Source organism: Eurosta solidaginis, chromosome 4 (assembly GCF_040869045.1).
Source record: "Eurosta solidaginis isolate ZX-2024a chromosome 4, ASM4086904v1, whole genome shotgun sequence".
Classification (NCBI taxonomy): Eukaryota; Metazoa; Arthropoda; class Insecta; order Diptera; family Tephritidae; genus Eurosta; species Eurosta solidaginis.
This window is the reverse complement of record NC_090322.1, coordinates 130,926,383-130,943,187: the sequence shown is the minus strand read 5'-3', so window position 1 is coordinate 130,943,187 and position 16,805 is coordinate 130,926,383. Positions and strand designations below refer to the sequence as shown.

The 16,805-nt window shown below is 38.3% G+C and overlaps 1 protein-coding gene across 3 annotated transcripts in view; it reads right to left on the bottom strand.

Annotated features, from left to right (window-relative positions):
• Dsp1 (Dorsal switch protein 1) overlaps positions 1-16,805 on the bottom strand; it is a 242,204-nt gene that overhangs the window by 111,785 nt on the left and 113,614 nt on the right. The gene's annotated exons all lie outside the window — the stretch shown is intronic.

The following is a 16,805-nucleotide window of genomic DNA, read 5'->3' as shown; positions in this document are numbered from 1 at the left end:
GCGATATCTCGAAAAGGCGTCCACATATAGAACTAAGGCCCACTCCTTTTTAAAATACTCATTAACACCTTTCATTTGATACCCATATCGTACAAACAAATTCTAGAGTCACCCCTGGTCCACGTTTATGGCGATATCTCGAAAAGGCGTCCACATATAGAACTAAGGCCCACTCCTTTTTAAAATACTCATTAACACCTTTCATTTGATACCCATATCGTACAAACAAATTCTAGAGTCACCCCTGGTCCACCTTTATGGCGATATTTCGAAAAGGCGTCCACCTATAGAACTAAGGCCCACGCCCTTTTAAAATACTCATTAACACCTCTCATTTGATACCCATATTATACAAACGCATTCTAGAGTCACCCCTGGTCCACTTTTATAACGATATTCCGAAAAGGTGTCCACCTATAGAACTAAGGCCCACTCCCTTTTAAAACACTTATTAACACCTTTCGTTTAATACCCATATTGTACAAACGCATTCTAGAGTCAACCCTGGTCCACTTTTATACCGATATTCCGAAAAGGCGTCCACCTATAGAACTAAGGCCCACTCCCTTTCAAAATACTCATTAACACCTTTCATTTGATACCCATATAGTACAAACAAATTCTAGAGTCACCCCTGGTCCACCTTTATGGCGATATCTCGAAAAGGCGTCCACCTATAGAACTAAGGCCCACGCCCTTTTAAAATACACATTAACACCTTTCATTTGATACCCATATTGTACAAACGCATTCTAGAGTCACCCCTGGTCCACTTTTATAACGATATTCCGAAAAGGCGTCCACCTATAGAACTAAGGCCCACTCCCTTTCATTTGATACCGATATAGTACAAACCAATTCTAGAGTCACCCCTGGTCCACCTTTATGGCGATATCTCGAAAAGGCGTCCACATATAGAACTAAGGCCCACGCCCCCTTAAAATACTCATTAACACCTTTCATTTAATACCCATATCGTACAAACAAATTCTAGAGTCACCCCTGGTCCACCTTTATGGCGATATCTCGAAAAGGCGTCCACCTATAGAACTAAGGCCCACGCCCTTTTAAAATACACATTAACACCTTTCATTTGATACCCATATTGTACAAACGCATTCTAGAGTCAACCCTGGTCCACTTTTATACCGATATTCCGAAAAGGCGTCCACCTATAGAACTAAGGCCCACTCCCTTTTAAAACACTTATTAACACCTTTCGTTTGATACCCATATTGTACAAACGCATTCTAGAGTCAACCCTGGTCCACTTTTATACCGATATTCCGAAAAGGCGTCCACCTATAGAACTAAGGCCCACTCCCTTTCAAAATACTCATTAACACCTTTCATTTGATACCCATATAGTACAAACAAATTCTAGAGTCACCCCTGGTCCACCTTTATGGCGACATTTCGAAAAGGCGTCCACCTATAGAACTAAGGACCACGCTCTTTTAAAATACTCATTAACACCTTTCATTTAATACCCATATCGTACAAACAAATTCTAGAGTCACCCCTGGTCCACCTTTATGGCGATATCTCGAAAAGGCGTCCACCTATAGAACTAAGGCCCACGCCCTTTTAAAATACACATTAACACCTTTCATTTGATACCCATATTGTACAAACGCATTCTAGAGTCACCCCTGGTCCACTTTTATAACGATATTCCGAAAAGGCGTCCACCTATAGAACTAAGGCCCACTCCCTTTCATTTGATACCGATATAGTACAAACCAATTCTAGAGTCACCCCTGGTCCACCTTTATGGCGATATCTCGAAAAGACGTCCACATATAGAACTAAGGCCCACGCCCCCTTAAAATACTCATTAACACCTTTCATTTAATACCCATATCGTACAAACAAATTCTAGAGTCACCCCTGGTCCACCTTTATGGCGATATCTCGAAAAGGCGTCCACCTATAGAACTAAGGCCCACGCCCTTTTAAAATACACATTAACACCTTTCATTTGATACCCATATTGTACAAACGCATTCTAGAGTCAACCCTGGTCCACTTTTATACCGATATTCCGAAAAGGCGTCCACCTATAGAACTAAGGCCCACTCCCTTTTAAAACACTTATTAACACCTTTCGTTTGATACCCATATTGTACAAACGCATTCTAGAGTCAACCCTGGTCCACTTTTATACCGATATTCCGAAAAGGCGTCCACCTATAGAACTAAGGCCCACTCCCTTTCAAAATACTCATTAACACCTTTCATTTGATACCCATATAGTACAAACAAATTCTAGAGTCACCCCTGGTCCACCTTTATGGCGACATTTCGAAAAGGCGTCCACCTATAGAACTAAGGACCACGCTCTTTTAAAATACTCATTAACACCTTTCATTTAATACCTATATCGTACAAACAAATTCTAGAGTCACCCCTGGTCCACCTTTATGGCGATATCTCGAAAAGGCGTCCACCTATAGAACTAAGGCCCACGCCCTTTTAAAATACACATTAACACCTTTCATTTGATACCCATATTGTACAAACGCATTCTAGAGTCACCCCTGGTCCACTTTTATAACGATATTCCGAAAAGGCGTCCACCTATAGAACTAAGGCCCACTCCCTTTCATTTGATACCGATATAGTACAAACCAATTCTAGAGTCACCCCTGGTCCACCTTTATGGCGATATCTCGAAAAGGCGTCCACATATAGAACTAAGGCCCACGCCCCCTTAAAATACTCATTAACACCTTTCATTTAATACTCATATCGTACAAACAAATTCTAGAGTCACCTCTGATCCATCTTTATGGCGATATCTCGAAACGGCGTCCATCTATAGAACTTAGGCCCACGCCCTTTTAAAATACTCATTAATACCTTTCATTTGATACCCATATCGTACAAAATAAATTCTAGAGTCACCCCTGGTCCACCTTTATGGCGATATCTCGAAACGGCGTCCATCTATAGAACTTAGGCCCACGCCCTTTTAAAATACTCATTAATACCTTTCATTTGATACCCATATCGTACAAAATAAATTCTAGAGTCACCCCTGGTCCACCTTTATGGCGATATCTGGAAAAGGCGTCCACCTATAGAACTTAGGCCCACTCCCTTTTAAAATTATCATTAACACATTTCATTTGATACCCATATCGTACAAACAAATTCTAGAGTCAGGCCTGGTCCACCTTTATGGCGATATCCCTAAATGGCGTCCATCTATAGAACTATGGTCCACTTCCTCTTAAAATACTCTTTAATACCTTCCATTTGATACACATGTCATACAAACATATTCCAGGGTTACCCTAGGTTCTTTTTACAACATGGTGATTTTCCCTTACTTTGTCTCCACAGCTCTCAACTGAGTATGTAATGTTCGGTTACACCCGAACTTAGCCTTCCTTACTTGTTAAATATAGCGAAACAAAAGCACCACGACCAAAATTGCCCAAAGCTCGCTAATAGCCCGAATCTCCATCTTTACAACCAAAACTGTATTTATAGATTTGGATTCCAAATAAGAGCGAAAAAGGGACCCGTACATAAAAACAGCAATTAGAAATAATTTGCGTCGTGCTCCTTTTAATTTTTCCTACAAATTGGCGGGTAGGCCCACTTGAAAAATTTTTTTGTAATTGAAAAAACTTGTTTTTAAAATTTTGAAGTTGCGTTGCCCGTTGCGTGAGCCCGGGATCTTCGGTGTGGTAGGCGGAGCACGCTACCATCACACCACGGCGGTCTGAACTATAAACCATGACGAAATAGTCTTCTGGCATCACATGCTTTTAAATTAAGCCTTGTCAGTGAAAGCAGATGTAGGATGGCGGACTGTAGAAGGAAATGATCGAGCAGGTTTGGTGCTTGTGTCCTGCACTCACAAGGCTAATGCTTAGTTTTCATTGGTTCAAATTTGATTACCGAATTTACCATGCCGTTGGACAATTGGCGTTTTCCCTTATAGGTCAATTTAATTTTTCTTTGTAGTCAATACGGACGCATTTGACGCTGTATAACAAACTGTTTTCATGATATCGGTAAATTTGACCTGGTAAAAACCAAGCGTAAGACTTCAGCTCTTAGAAGTGGCACAACTATCAGATCTCGAAGCAGCAAAAGGCATAGCTCCTAATAAAGCTTCTGGTAATTGTCAAGACGACGCAGTTATTTTAAAATACAGGTTGTGGTTTTTGATAGGGTTTTTCAGTTTGGTCGTTGAGCAAACTTCTGGTAACAGTCTATGTGAGGTCCTCACGTACCAGCCAGTTCAACCTAACCTTATATAAGCCCAGAAGAGTTTACAAGTTTCTGTTTTTAGACTTTTTTAGAACTTTTTTGATTTTGTTTTAAAAAAGCTTTGAAATTTTGGGCTAATTGTTCAAACAAATTTAAAATTTAAACCGAGAATGCAAAATTATTAATTGTTCTACGGAAGTAAAAGGATAATTTTTTATTACCCTCCCGACTGGAAAATATTTTAGCTTCTAGACTGAGGAACATGCATGTACTTCAGAAGTGGTTGGAGAGAAGCGAAGTAATCCCTGAGAAAAATTTTCCTTTAAATTATAATTTATTCATTATAATAAATAATGATAATGAAAAGTTCTATAAAATACCCAGTTGAAATAAATTGTATGCATACGGAAGGTATGTATCCTAAATGCATGAAAAAGTAACTAAGATTCCTATTTTTTGAATTCTTAATATATTTATTTATACAAAAAGTATGCGTGCTGTATGCGATATCAATATTATTGTTATTGTAATTATTAATGAAGAATAAAATCCTATTGTTCACTGCAGGGATAGTGCTTTCGTACGCATGAAACATACGTATGGATGTATACATGTTTTTCTAGTGCTTTTGAATGCATTCGGCATTAATACAACCATACAGATACAAACTAGTATAAAGGGTGTAATAGAGTATGTATGCTCCCTAAGAAGCTACACGTGTTATGACAGAACTTATCTGTCGCAGCTTAAAAGTGTTAAATGCGGCGTTTTTGGAAAAGATGGGTATTTTAGTATTTATGGGAAGTTTGCCTCCAGTGAATCCTATGTCCTTATGTTTCAGAAACTACGCGCTCTACAAACTGTATTAATGTTCTTTCCGGGACCCGCTTGCCTTTTACCTTAAGATATTGGCCAAAGTAAGCGTATGAGCCAAACCAATGGTTGGGTTTTGGTCATTTCGCCGGACATTCAGGCATGTTTCGGGTGAAATTGTGTGTTGGGTCTATTTAAATTTACCGTGCACAACACGTGCACAGTATTTTTTGTAAAACATTTAATAATTTTAATCATTTCTCAAAATCTAATATAATACGTGTTCTTCCACAGCACTGGGTATAAAAATAATTCTAATTGCGGAAAAGGTTAAACAACACTTATTTTAAAGGTCTCAGCGTACAACTAAGAAAATGGCTTTCAAGACTAAGCAAAAAAAAAAACCATAAAAAACTCACAAAAGCAAGAAAAAACATTTCAACGATTCAGATAATAGACTTGGTAGGTTATTGAACAAGTTGAGCCTCTTGTTATTGAAATTTTGTTCTAACAAAGACCAGTGAGTGTATACTTTTGCGGCGCAGTAGCACGCATTTTATGATTTAGGTCTAACAGATTATTTTGTCGTTTATGGGAACAACCGAATGCAATACTGAAGGCAGGAGATTGAAAAAATTCAAACATTCAGCAATTTTTTTAAGCGTCATAGCCTTATTACAACCGATTAACGTTATTATATAAACAAGTAAGGAAGGCTAAGTTCGGGTGTAACCGAACATTACATACTCAGCTGAGAGCTTAGCTGCGTTGGTTTCGTAGGGTTTCGTAAATGGTTTATAAATGGTTTTTAATTCCATATCACATACGTTTGGGAAATATCGACCAAATTGTAGACGAAGGGTGACGTTTTTTGGAACGAAATTCCTTCATTCTTTGTCAAATAAGGGAAAATCAACATGTAGGAAAATGAACTTAGGGCGATAAAATGAATTGCTTCAATGACATTCGTAAAAGTTGTGTGATGAAAAGCCTTGTCCCACTACATAAGCGTGGAGATCGAAATAACGAAGCATAAATATTATGATATTATGGGCCCTTTTTTAAGGATCAATCGATGAGGAGAAATTTCTGATGACTGAAAAGAGCTAATAAACTCAATCCGTTATGCACAGCTTAGGACTCTTCTACGACTGTGTTAATAGAGTTATAAGTTGTCTTGGTTCTAGTGATATTAACATCCTCATTTTAAGGTGCTTAAAATGCCTTTTCTCAAAGGCTTTTTTAGTTTGTAAAGATAGATTCAATATTTGGAAGAAACATTAGCTATTAAAACTGTAATAATTTCTCAAAAACTTGCAGGAAAAGAAATCAAATCTCTAAATAAAGAAATAGGAATTATGCCATAATTAATTTCAAGAAGTTGTTTAGCAAAAGCTGCTGCTAAAGTGTTTCCGCCAAAATGCCCTCTCATATTTCTAAAGAGAGTAAATTTTTGTACGTAAAGCTGTCTATAGACGAAAAAGCACGCATTTACTTCAACTGCGGCTGTTCCAGGAAGTAACAGGAAAGCACCACCTTTTGGATGATAGGATAGGATAGGTTAGGTGGTAGCTGCCCTGATAAGGATAGCTCACTTGGACAACACGAAGGTCCGTTGTGATACCACATATCCAAAAAATAACGGTGACTTAGATCTAGCTACTTAGAGAATCGTTGGGTAGCAACGATAAAGCTCCGAATGATACCGATCTCAACTTTGGATATATCCTCGGGAGATCCAAGTGAGTCGCGACCGAAGTACTTTCGCCTAGTTCTGGCAAAAGCTGGACAATCAAGCATAAAGTGATTTGGTGATTCCACCTCATCATCCTCCATACAGCTGCAGCAGGATGGAGTTTCCAGTATATTGAGACGTACCGCATGGATACCCATGGGACAGTGCCCTGTCAAAACCCCAATGACCATTGATAGGTGAGCCTTAGTGAACCCAATTATTTCACCAGACCTCCTCCCATCCACTTTTGGCTTTTGGATGATCACTACACCTTAAATTCTTAAGGGTTCGGTATAAAACTTGCAGGGACTCCCGCACACCCTCACTTTGGCCTGACCGTTTGCTTATGTTGCGCACGGTGTATCAGATGTTTGCAGACAGTGGTCATTTAAATGCGGAGTTGTACGTCCACCACACAAAGGGTATCCGCGGTATCTGAGAAAGCAACTGCCATAGTGATTTCTCATTTTGCTCTTACATCAATTAATATCAAATTAAACAGAAATGTTTTTTCCGGTTCCTCCAGGCATATCCAAAAATACCAACCCTAAAGATAACATAAAAGAATACTAAAGGAATAAGAGCCACACTCAACACTGCAATCAAACTTTACGTTTTGAAATAACCTAAGTTTTTAAGACAGCCATAGTTCTAAAAGCCCCTTTTGTCTTGTTTTTTCTGTTCCATATATTACTGGTGCTTTTAGGACTTAACGTCATATAGCTCCTTACCAATTTTCATTATTCCATTTGTATGGGAGGTGCCACGCCCCTATGAAACATTCCATTTGTATGGTAGGTGCCACCCCCTTTTTTATATTGAAGTTATGTTTAGCCTAGGACCATCTTGGGAAGGTTTCTAGTGGGTGAATCAAATTCAGTTGGGATTGGCCGATCCGTTTAGGGCGCACCCCGATTTATACCTACATACAAACATTCATAACTTTAACTTTATATATATATATAGATAGAAAATGTGGATAGACTGAAGTTAACACAAAATTTTAACGGCGGGAGATTACTAAACATCCAAAAGGAATAACAGCCAAACAACTCTGTAATCAAACTTTAGCTGTTATAATAACCTAAGTTTGTACGGCAGCCATAGTTCTGAAAAATCCCATTTGTAGGGAAGGTGCCACGCCCCCTTTTACCCAATCCCACATTTTACTGGAGGTGTTAGGAATTAACCTCATATAGCTCCTCACCAATTTTCATTATGCTAAATTCCATTTATATGGGAGGTGCCACGCCACCTTCTTCATCACCCCACATTTTCTTGGGGCTCTTAGGGATTGACCTCATATAACTCCCTACTGAATTTCAATGCTGTAGGATGAATAACTTCAGGGTTATGTAGTACCAAATATTCATTTTGCATGGGAGGTGCCACGCCCCTTTTATATATCGATATTATTTTTAGCCTATGACCATCCTTGGAAGGTTTCTAGTGGGTTGTGCAAATTTAAATCGGTCGATCCGTTTAGGATTCAACTCGATCTATACCTACATACATGCTAGAGGTTTACGCCGATTACTTTATCGGCGGCGGCGGCGTAGGCTCTATTATATATCGGCGGCGGCGGCGTAGGCGGCGCGCAGGCGTACGCCGGTGTTCTTACTTTAAAAGCTTGATTTTTCTATTTAAAAAAATAATATTTAGGAAAGGTTTTGTTTATATGTATTTAAGGAAATCAACGTGTTGGCCATTTCGGAAATATCGGGGGGGTTTGCATCAAAATCTCGCAGACCATTCAAACATTTTCAGGAGTAGCTCCTTGCGAAGGGATTGTCCCTCGTTCGCTTGCTCCAGAGAGGCTTCGAACCTAACCCCGGTCTTTGGAATTGGTACTGCTGCGTCTGCTGAAAAGAAATAGGGATACATAAAATAGTCACACTTTTGCCTGTATATCTCGTGCAAAGCGTAGTTTCACCTAGGGTTAACTCCTAATAATCGTCGCGAACACAACATCTTTAAATCATTTGTCGCTCCTTGGCGGTCACGCATAAAGGCGACTTAGGGTTTCTATTAATGGTCTATTAATACTCATGACTCTCGTGGCACAGGGCGCCTTCAGTTTTTTCGGTTGTTTTTTAGAGCTACAATTCCCGATGTGCGAACAGTAGGAATCCCTACCACCAGTCGCTACCACGCCTCCTGAGCCTCACACCATATGCCAGTACAGAAGCTATAGGACTGCGACTTCGAACTCATACCTTCGTCGACGTCACTTTCCTAGAAGCTCTAGGTGTAGCTCCGAAAACTTTCCAACGGATGCTTTTGTCGCGCTATGCTGCCGAGCTACACCAGAGAAACACCTTGAAACGTTAGGGACTTTTCGGCCAAGGATACCGCCCTCGAAATCATAAGCAGTCTAAGTGAATGTCTTTGCGACATGGGTGAAAATCGTGTAATCCTCGGCGCATCTACATAATTAAAATTTTACAAGGACCCTGGATAAAATTTTTAAAATGTAGACCAAAGATTGCAGACGTTTGTGTTCACAACATTGATTTCAATAGTCTTCGTTAAATTAAATTTAGAATGAAAGTCGACGGATTTTAAGTTGAAAGTTGTTAACTACTGTTTTCCGACCTTACGATATAGGAGCTCATTATGGATGACAAGTTCGACTGTCCACTACGTTAGGGTAGTATCACACACGGTCATTAGTTCCACTGTCTTGGGAAAGCTTTTGCTTCACCACTTTGAGTGTTCTTGCGAAGGACAAAGCCTCACCTGGTAGATATATGAAGCCGTAACGTGTAGGTGATATTTAAACTTGGTTGATAGGCTATAATCAATGTGATTCACTCCAAGGGACTAGTTTTGGATAGGGCCGCCAACTTTATGAAATGTCAAACCGGGAGACTTGGGTGTTGAAGGATGAAGTGTGGAAATCAAAATTAACATTTCAGACGCTATTGTATAGTTTCGCAAATAAACAACAGATGTTTGAATGCAAGACTTAGTGATTTTTCAAACCCTTCTCATAAGTACATATATCCTCAACTTAAGTATGAGGTAAGAATAATTTCAAAGGAGTGTTTATGCCCCTAGAACCAACCAAAGGATTTTGCATCACTGATTTCGCTTATTCTTGAGGACAATTTAAAAACATGTTCGCCTTGGGTCATTTTATTTGAATTAATTGTTCATTATTATGTAACTTATCTTTTAGCGTTCTCTTTTAATAACTTGCTGATAGGGGTAATGCAAAGTCCGTGTTAATCTGACACCGAAAGCGCCTGTTATTTTAAATAACTTTTGAATAGTTATAAAGGGTTAAATTTGGCAATTAGTTTCTTATAACTGGCAGTGATACGCATCCGTTGATACCACTTTCGACCATATCCGACCAATTTTCGACATGAACAATAAATGGCCTAAACAGTCTTAAACGAGTAAAAAATATAGTAACGCGCCGACGCCGCGCCGCCGCGCCGATATTTTTGACAGCGGCGTGCGAAAAACGACCAAAATCGGCGGCGGCGGCGGCGTTTATCGGCGGCGTATATCTCTAATACATGCATACATAATTTGAATTTTATATATATAGAAAGCACGAACAGTACTCCCGCCATGATTCCAAGAGATTTTGATTTCGCCCTGCAGAACTTTTTCATTTTCTTCCACTTAATATTGTAGGCGTCACACCCATTTTACAAAGTTTTTTCTAAAGTTATATTTTGCGGCAAAAAACCAATCCAATCACTATGTTTCATCCCTTTTTTCGTATTTGGTATAGAATTAGATTTTTTTCATTTTTCGAAATTTTCGATATCGAATAAGCGTGGTCATAGTCGGATTTCGCCCATTTTTAATACCAAGATAACGTGAGGTCAGGTAAGTACGTGAACTAAGTTTAGTAAAGATATAACGATTTTGGCTCAAGGTATCGTGTTAACGGCCGAGCGGAAGGACAGACGGTCGTGTGTAAGTTAGCAACAATAATGTTAACTAAAGACAGCGGAATAATGCTGACTACCGATATTGCAAATAGTGCAACAACATCCGCCATGCGCCGACTAAATACAAACATAAGTCAGCAATAGCTAAATATGCCAAACAAACATCCGGCATGAGTTACCAAAGTGGTAACCAGAAATAATGCTAACATATGTAAATTTAAGTTATAAGTAAAATAAATAAAATTTAAGTTATAAATAAAATAAATAAAAATTGTAAAGTTAGTCATTAACATCTAGATTCACAATAAAGGTATTTTGACCAATAAAAACATTTTTTTTCGGCTATTAAATTTTTCAGCCGATAACTGGCGCCCGAGTCAAATAAGCTTGGGGTGCCCGCGAAGTCGTCCTTTTCAATAAGTAGTGCCACCCAAAATTAAAATAAAAAAGTGCCACACAAAAAAGAGAAAAAAGAGACTTTGGAAAGTGCCACACAAAAACAAAACTTTGAAAAGTGCCACACAAAAAACAAACTTTTGAAAAGTGCCACATAACAAAAGTGCCACAAAAAAGCCTCAACGCGTTAATAGTGCCACACCAAAACAAACTTTTGAAAAGTGCCACATAACAAAAGGCCACAATATGCTAATAGTGCCACATTAAAAAACAAGCTTTCGAAGGTGAAAAAAAATTTAAAAGGCGAAAGAGGCGTGAAGAGGAACGTGGAACTTCCTCGACGCCCCAACGGCATCACGACACCAGCCAAGGACAACAACCCGGAACAGCAAGAAGTGAGACCGTGCCCCCTAATACAAAGGAAACGGGATACAGCACACTCACCAGCATACCGATGCAGCTGAAACTACTATTGTAAGAAAAATATTAAATCATATCTATTTAAGAAATTTAAAGAAATTAAGTATAAAGTAATTTAGCGAAGTCAATCAGAAACTATCCTCTAAGTTTGGGAAAAAAATATTTGCATACAAAAAAAATTTTAATAATAATAAACCATAAAATGGCTACCCAAATAACCTTATTAGGCCACCACTGCTAACTGCTCCCCCAGCACCCCCTGCAGTTACAGCATCACCCACTTCAAACCACCAAATTTCCCCAGAACTAGCCACTCTCATTCGAGCTATGATCAATCACACCATAGAATCCAACGGTCCCAGCCTTGTGCAGAACGCTCTTAGAAATAATAGCACCCGAATAGTAACTGACGAAACAATCGAAGAGCAAATTAGAAACATGTCTGAAATTGATAAAATTCCAGATGGTGTACGATCCTTAAGAGAATTTTCGGGAAACCCCTCAGAATTTAGCTCATGGAAGAAAAGTGTTGAGCGAATCTTTAGGATATACGAACCCTCAATAGGCACACCAAAATATTTCGGCATTTTAAATGTCATTAGAAACAAAATAATCGGAAAGGCAGACATAGCCTTAGAATTCTACAATACACCTTTAGATTGGATAGCAATCTCTCGCTGTCTGACCACTCATTACGCCGACAAACGAGACATAGGCACTCTGGAATACCAGATGACTCGTCTTATACAGGGAAGACGAATTCTACCAAAAGGTTTATAGCCATTTATCCCTTATCCTCAACAAAATAGGTTGCATGGAAATTGACGAAGAAGCAGTACATTTATTAACCGATAATTACCATGCTAAGGCCCTCGACACCTTCGTTAGAGGACTTTCTGGCGATCTTCCCAGACTCCTAGGTATTAAAGAACCAAAGAGCTTGCCAGAAGCTCTACACCTTTGCCTTAAATTAGAAAAACAAAATTTCAGAGCATACCATGCCAACAACCAAATGTCGAACGCACCATCAACCTCCCGCCAACAAAGCTTCAGTTCTTCAAATCATATACAGCAACCCTTCACACCAAGATATGCACAACCGGCAAACCCACCGTTCCCTCAATCAAAATTCTATCCCGAATTGACACATGTACCACAAACCCCGCAAAACTATCGCCAACATAGTTTTAACCCCCACAGCTTCCAGCAATACCCAAACCAACTGAATCCATATAATAGATACCAGCCACAAAATTCCTATAACCAACCACAAAACACACATACCCAACAACAAAACCACCCCTCCAAGACCACCCAAACCACCACAACCTATGGAGGTAGACGAAAACATCAGGATTAGAGCAGTAAACTACGTGAACCGTCCTAAACCCCAATAAACTGGTAAACGACCACCAAACACATTTATGATAAACCATTCCCCACCGAAAGTCCAAAGGAACTTTCATATAAACTCTAACGGAGTCGCAGACGACCAAGACAACACAGACCAATATTACGACCAATACAACAACAGCCAGGACACAGCTTACGACAACGTAGACGAAAAACCGTACGACCTGAAGGACGTACATTTTTTAGACTGAATAGCTCTTCGTTACCTTATTTTAGATGCAAAACGAAGAGCGGCGAAATGCTAAATATCCTGGTAGATACAGGATCCAACAAAAATTACATCCAATCCAGCCTAGTTAGGAAAACAATAGAAAACGATAACCCGTTTTTCGCCAACTCAGTTGGAGGGAAAATAAAAGATTACTCATCATACATTCTTGAATCTGTTTAACTTAGAAGACTGCAGACTAAAATTCTTCCTGCTACCTACACTCAGAACCTTCCATGCTATATTAGGAAACGACAGCCTAAAAGAACTTTCAGCAGTTATACATACCAAGGACAATTTTATGGTTATAGCAAACACAAATCTACCTAAGACAGTACAGTATACAGAACATTAACACGATACACATTCGAAACGAACACATGACAACAGTAGATAAACACGAAATAGGACAGCTAGTACAAAAACACCGCAACTTATTTTCAGAACCAAACGAAAAACTGACGTACACAACAAAAGTAGTAGCAGAAATTCGGACAAATACAGACACACCGATATATTCAAAATCCTACCCATACCCTATTAGTCTTAAGCAAGAAGTTGAAAACCAGGTAAATAAATTGCTAGAAGACGGAATCATACGAAAATCAAGGTCACCCTAAAACTCTCCGGTCTGGGTTGTACCTAAAAAGGACGACGCCTCAGGCGAAAAAAGTTTAGAATGGTCATTGACTATAGAAAACTCAACACAGTCACAATCGCAGATAGGTATCCAATACCGGAAATAAATGAGGTACTTTATCAACTAGGAAAGAACAGCATTTTCTCTGTGATTGATTTAAAAAGTGGTTTCCATCAAATTCCTCTTAAGGAATCTGACGTGGAAAAAACAGCTTTTTCGGTGAACAACGGGAAATACGAGTTCACTAGATTACCATTCGGCTTGAAAACGCCCCTCTATCTTCCAACGGACACTGGACGACATATTAAGAAAACACATAGGACGAATATGCTACGTATACATAGACGATATAATCATATTTAGCAAAAATGAAAAAGAACATTCCGACCATATAGATACAATTTTTGAAACCCTTAATAAGGCAAATATGAAAGTGCAGATCGACAAATGTGAGTTCTTCAAAAAACAAGTTGAGTTCCTAAGATTTGTAGTATCTTCCGATGGAATTTCCACAAACCCAGCCAAAGTAGAATCAATAGCAAATTTCCCCTATCACCAAACGATTAAAGATTTAAGGTCATTCTTAGGCTTATCTGGATACTATAGACGATTTATTAGAGATTACGCTAAGTTAGCAAAACCCCTAACATCCCTACTTCGAGACGAAGAAGGAAGAATGTCCAAAAGTAGCTTAAAGAAAATCCCAGTACATTTAAATGAAGAAGCAAAAGCAGCATTCAATAACATCAAATCCAATTTGACTTCCAAAGACGTAATTTTGCAACATCCCGATTATAACGAAGAATTCGACCTAACTACAGATGCTTCAAAATATGCCATAGGCGCAGTTTTAGAGCAAAATGGAAAACCAATAACCTTCATATCAAGAACGCTGAACAAAGCAGAGGAAAGTTATGCGGTAAACGAAAAAGAAATGCTCGCCATAATTTGGGCACTAAATTCCTTTAGAAATTATCTGTACGGAACAGCAAAAGTAATTATCCACACAGATCATCAGCCACTTACATATGCCTTAGGCAACAGAAATAATAACTCCAAACTGAAACGATGGAAAGCGATCCTGGAAGAATACAATTATGAAATAAAATATAAGCCCGGTTGCAGACACATTATCCAGGCCCTTCGAATTAAATTATTTATCAGTTGCTATACACTCTGATGAGAACTCATCACACAATCTAACCCCACCTGTGGAAGGACCCATAAACGCCTTCTAAAACCAACTTTGGATTTCTTTAGGAGAAGAAGACAGTTATCAATTCAAGATAACATTCCCAACCTACCATAGACATATAATTATTAAACCCGAATTTTCAAATCCTTCGGTGATAAATGGTATACTTATCTCTGAAGAAATAATGGGAAAAATTCAGGAAGCTTACCCTCTTCATTTTTCCAGTTATAAAATCCGTTAACCCAAACAAAAATAGAACACTTGGTAAACGAAGATGCCCCAAAAGAGGAAATTTTAAAAGAACATAAACGAGCACACAGGAATAGGGACGAAAATAAAAAGCAATTTTTACAAAAATACGACTTTCCTAAAATGAAGACAAAAATAGAAAATATAATCAAACAGTGCAAGGTTTGTAGAGAATACAAATACGATCGTCCCCCTAATAAGCCACAACTACTCGAAAACCCAATTCCCCAATATCCTGGTGAAATAGTCCATATAGATATTTAAAACACAGAAAGGAAACTAGTACTAACAGCATTAGACAAATTCTCAAAGTACGCTCAAGTTAAAGTAATAGAGTCAAAAGCAATAGAAGACATCAGGGAACCACTACGACAAATTCTTTTCTCTTTCGGCGTATCGAAAACAATAGTCATCGATAACGAAAAATCGTTAAATTCAGCATCCATAAAATTCATGGTTGAAGATCAACTTGGAATTGAAATATTTAAAACACCACCATACGCAAGTACAGTTAACGGACAAGTGGAAAGATTTCGCTCTACCCTATCCGAAACCATGCGTTGTCTACAAACAAACAGAACGGACCCATCGCTCATTCCAAGAACTTTTAGACAGATCTACATATGAATACAACTATTCCATACATTCCGCAACAGGAAAACGACCAATAGAGACATTTTTCGGCAGACGAGTTTCAATAGACCCAGAACAGAACGAAAATTCACGACGAGAAAACATAGACATCCTTAAGAAAAGATAAGGGAAAGACGAAAACATATACCCCTGGTGATGTAATTTACGTTAGGATAAAAAAACGCATAGGATCCAAACTTACAGCTAGATATAGGAAAGAAATAGTAAGAGAGGACAAATCCAACGTAGTAATCATGGAAAAAGGACGAACTATACACAAAAGCAACATTAAGACTTAACCCCAAATTTTTATTTTCAGGCTCCTTTTACCACTAATAAATGCAGAGTTCAGGATTCTCGACTATACGAACTCGCCTATAGCGACTTTCAATACAGGATTTACCAAAATACAAACAGGAACTTACAGAATTATTCACACAATAGACATAGACGCATATCAGAAAATATTAGACGGATTAGACGATACAAAAAGATGGAAAATCACAGCAAACAACTCCTTCCTTCCTTTCCTAAACACAGAATTATCCCAAACCCAGAATTATTTAAATAGAATAAGACCTAAAGTTAATAAAAGATACATAAATGAAATTGAAACAGCTTGGAAATGGTTAGCAGGAAATCTTGGCCAAGAGGATTTCGTAATTTTAGAAAATCACATAAATGATGTATTAGAAAATAATAATAAACAAGTTATAATTAATAAACTAATTAATGAGAGAATGAAAAATATTACAGAAATTTCAAATAAGATACTTTCACTTTATAGTAATAAGGACAGACAACATCCAACATGATGTCGCAGTCAATATTAAATATAAGTTGCAAATGATAAAAGAAGAAATTATAAATGTAAATTATGCAATACATTGGGCCAAAGTTGGCATCGTAAACTCATACCTTTTCTCTAACACAGAAATTAATATAATAAAAAATAATTTCGAAAA